Here is a 4,963-nt window from a genome sequence, read left to right on the forward strand (position 1 = left end):
GCCGCCGCTGGGTTTGGCCCCGCTCGGCTGCCGTGCGCTAGGGGCCGCGCGGCCGCCGCGCCCCCATTGGGCGCCGCAGCTGAAGGAGCGCCCCCATTGGCTCGCCGCGCCGCGGAGGGCCCGCCCAGCGCCGTGACGGATCCGGGATGGAGCGGCGGCGACGCGCGGGGGAGAGGGGGGGGCGGGGGAAGGAGGCGGGGTCCGGAAGGGAGAGCCGCGCTCGGATTGGCCGGGCCCCTGGCCGTGCTTGCTGCTTCTGCCGCGCTGATTGGCCGGGCCGTGTCTCCGAGCGGCAGGGGAAGATTCCGGGCGGGGGTCAGCTGAGGGGAGGCCGGGCGGGGGCTGAGGGGAAGCCCCGCCCCCTGCCCCCCCACACACCCCACCCCGCGCTGTGCACGCGCGGCGACCGTTACCGTTACCGTTACCGTTACCGTTACCGTTACCGTCACCGTCACCGTTATGGCAGTGCCCCGCCCCTGCCCCCCCGTCCCCTTCACTCCCCTGTGTTTCCCATCAGCGCAGCGGGAGCCAGCCCCCTGCCTTTGTTCGGCGCCCCGGAGCTCCCCGTGCCCGAGCTGCTGCGGCAGGCGGCGAGGGCTGCGGGGGTGCATCTGTGGAGATCTGCGCCTCTGACTGTCCCCTGCTTCATCCTTCCTGCCCCAGCCCCTCCATGTCGCGTTAGCCCGGTGAATGGAGCGCTGCCATGGAGACGCCAAGCTCAGCCCCAAATAGCTAACAAGGCGGAATTGGAGAGGGCAGCGTGGCCGGCTCCACAGGGGGAAGGGGAAAGGCGATTTTAGGCGACGCGTCCTCCCCCTCTGCCATCCCATGTGCCGCCGCATGGCCTCGGAAAGCCTTCCAGCCGAGGCTATACACGCGTGCGAAACGCAGAGCTGCTGTTGTCTTTCAGAAAGCGGAACAAAGGAAATGCGGGGACAAAGGCACCGTCCTGACAGCAGCACGGCTGGTGCTGCAGGGCAGCGCCTGGTGAGGGAGGATCCAGCCGTGACACGGGCCTCCCAGCGCAACGGGGGGGCGATAACAACCGGTGTCCCACGAGCAGCGTGCGTGACGGGGTGTCGCGAGGAAACGGGGACTGAACAGCCCGGCAAACGCTGAACGGTTGCAGTGGCCTTCACTGCTCTGCCTGTCCTTTCATTACTCAGCTGTTATTTTAGAAATAGTGCTTTGAGAGAGGTTAATGTGAATTATAACCGCTGCCGAGACCAGCAGCATTATCCTGCCTTACTGATGTAACATAAAACTATTTTGGCAGTTACCATTCCCATTTTTATAAACGGGAGTTAATTCTCAAATCTTTTACACAAACTTCAGCACCGACAATATTTCCTGACCAGACTACTAAAACCTCAATAAACTAAAGTATAATCTTTACTCTGTGGGGGAAAAGTAAGAGTTGTGATTATATACCTACCAAAAAGGCCGTGCCGGGGTATCATTCAAGTTTTCGATGCACTGTTGTCCCACAGTCCCCCAAGAACAGCTTGAGGAGGCTGCTAGAAGGAATTCTATTTCAGAGGAATTAGAGGTTATTATTTTTTTATTAATCTGGTATTTCTTTCTACCATGTAGAGGAAGAGCTTCCACCTCCCTAAGCAATTCCTCTTCTTTAAAATTAAAAGATAAGAATTTCCAAGTGGTAATCTAGAGCGCGTAATGAGTAAAAACATTGCTATCAGATTACAATTTCTGTATAAGAAGAGGCAAGCACCAATGTCACATAATAAAGCGCCTTGTGTATTTCTAGACATTCAAATACACCCACATGCACTCTTGAGAGACACCATTAATGTAATCACAGCAAGCAAATTATTTGCCTTTTCTTTACTGTAGGTCATGGATCATCTATCAGAGCTCTGCTGCTGTTTTCTGTGCCATTTTTACAGTCATATTACAATTTTGGTAAGTAAACACCCTTCTCACAGCCTTCTGAGTTTGTTTTGGGTTACAAGCATACTAGTTTTTCTAAGTGACTTTTTTCTGTTTTTACTGCATTTCTTTATGTAGTGATTTTTGTTTTGTTTTGTCTGTTTTCTTCTTCAGCTTGCCTTTTTAAATAATTCTTGGTTTTATCGTTGTCCATCACCTTGGGATGGATTCCTCTTTATGCTTTCTGTTTAAGTTTCCTTCTCCCTTGCTTTTCTCATAAACCTTTACTTCCTTCAGTGTAGATGAGGTGTGGACTAGGATGAAATCTTTACATAACATGAACATAATATCATTGTGGATGCAGAGGAATAAGTGCAGCTCAGTGTTAGCAGGTCATAGAAAACAAAGGCTACTTTACTAATACTTTGCTTGTGGCACATGCCACAAACACTACAGTAGCCTGTTTTCTGGTGAATATTTGTCCTCTATTACCAACTGGGGCTGTCCATTCAAAGCCCAGTGAAACTGGAAGACATCCTCCTCAATTTGTACTTTTGCCTGCCAAAGCTTGTCATCTGTAGTACCACAGGAGGAATTTCCAGTTTCCACTGGCAAGGTTGAAAGGAGGATTATTTTTTCCATCATTCGTTATCACAGGTGAGCATAAGCAGCATTCAGTGGTTAGTGTTCCGATTTGTTGTTTCTTCATAAGCTTTTAACGATCACGTCCTGATCATGAACTGTTTGTTTAACAGCTCGTAAAGAGGCAGAAACAGACAAGCAGGCAGCTCTTCAGGTAAAAAGAAGAAGGCAGCGCTCGGCTTCCACCTGCTCAGGACTCAGAGGTATGGAAAATGTTCTAGCCACAGGCTGAGAAACTGGCCTCAGCTTTCAGGGAATGCTGTTGGAGCACGAGTTAGGTTGAGAGATACTCCTGCTTTGTCTGCAATTATTTTGAGCGCCATTTGTAGGAGAGGTAACAGAAGCACTTGCCTGTTAGATCAGTTTCAATCATTTTTCTCTGATGTGCAGAGCAGACGCAGTGCACAGGAAGATCCCTCAGGTCAGCACACCCTTTGAGCACAGACAACCGCCTCACATGTATTTCTGTTGGCAACTTTTTCCTTACCTGGAAGAAAAGCCTGAAGGCAGTTGCTGCAAGAATAGCTTACCACTTAGAGTGCCCTTAGCATGCAAGGTTTCCTGGAGTAGCATCCTGTGCTCAGCGTGGGTGGCAGGCACAACAGGGTTTCAACTGGCCCAGCTTTCTGTGTCTGTTGCTGTCCTGTTCCTTGCTCTCATTGTCCCATTGCATACGCTTCATTTTGTGTTCTTTCCTGTCATGCTTTTCACAACGTTTACTTCCTGTCTCCCTTCTCAGGAACCTGTCATTGCTACTCTATTTTATTTTTCCTCTTTCCAAACTGTCATTTCCAGCTGTCATTCTCCACCCAAGGAACCTGCTGTTCCTAGCAGTCCTTCCTTCAGGTATTAAAAGCAGGCCCCCCAAACTTCATACCCCTTACAAGGGAAACATTACCATTTCCCATGTAAGCAATAGCATCTCAGCTCGTGTAAGAGGATAATATCCATCTTACAGATGCCTCTATGTACACCAGAGAAAAAGGAAGGCCACATGCTCTCCAGCAGAAACTTCACAACGATCCAATAGACTTTGAACATTTTAGGTTCCTCACAGAGACTGGTTTATCACACTCAATTGCAAAGCCAGCTCCAGGAAGAGAGACAAAAGCACACTGGGAAGAGGGGTTTGGCACATTCCAGGTCAACGTCACAGTGGTACTGCTGTAAGCTTCCCTCTAGCTACTCACGCACCATTTATATTTTAAGTCCTCACTTAAAACTTTAATTGAATAGCGAACAGTAGCAGACACTGTGCTGATGCTCTTTTCATCATAGTAAAATGCCTCTTGCTATAACGTCTGGCATTCTGTACTCCTGTGATCTAGGCTATGTAGTCACTCTTCAAATGAATCTTGACTACATTAAATTGAACGGGGAACACAAGCCAAGGCTTGGCTAGGAATTATTTGTTACATAATTAGCACAACGACATGAGTAAATCAGAACCTGTATTCTATCAAGTTTTTTACACGTAGGAATTGTTCTCGTGTTTCTTTTCCAACCTACCATTTTCAGTTGCTTGCAACTGTCAGAATTTTTCTGATTTTTCATTTGTTTGAAAGCAGTTCTTTATTTCTAGAAAGTCTGATGGGGAGAGAGCCTTGGATATTCTTTTGATCAAACTGCATTCGCAATAGCTACACAACTTCAGAAAACTAAATAGATAGCTCTAAAAACTGTACTGATTTTGGAGATAATAAGTTGGAGATGAATAAGTATTTGGCAAGTCGAATTGCATTTTCCGGTGACAACATGTTTCAGGATTCGAGAACAGAACCCTGCGATCAGTAAATCTTTTAACGTCATCACCTTGCGAGCCTGGCTTTTTGATTCTCTTGAGCTAGCCTAGATGGGAAAACAACAGCAGGTGACAACCAGTGCACCAGACAACAGGTACACCAACAGCAGGTGACAACAGCAGTGTACTCAACAGTGCTGGTGACAGCTGAATAGCTGGTGCACTGCTGTCAGGAACAGCTCACCTGAAGACTTGCACTAATGCTTAGGGATTTTAGGTCCATCCAAGAGCTGTACAGAAAGCCAGAGTGTTTTCAAGCTTTTGTGCAACTCCTAGAGGATATTAATGCAAGCTGAGAAATCTATTTGCGTTCTGAATTCAGGCAAGGCTGGATGTTCTAAGCAAATTGCTCTGTCTGCGGAAAACTAATGATTGAGCTCCTTCTTTTTGTAAGGCCTTGCATAAATTCTCAACATAGAAATTTGCGATCAGCATAGATTATTTTTTTCCAGATTTGACAAGTCTTACAGTCTTGAGATGTTGTTACCAACAGATCAAACTCTGGAATGCTGCTTTAGCAATAAAAATAGCAGTATCAAACCTTTATGGTGTCTCCTCGTCTTCACTTAAATGGTAGTATTCATTCCAGTAAGTCAAAACACTGTTAAAATCCTTTCTTTCAGTGTCTTT

The sequence above is a fragment of the Aythya marila genome (genome assembly GCF_965140915.1).
Source record: "Aythya marila genome assembly, chromosome: 3".
Taxonomy (NCBI): Eukaryota; Metazoa; Chordata; class Aves; order Anseriformes; family Anatidae; genus Aythya; species Aythya marila.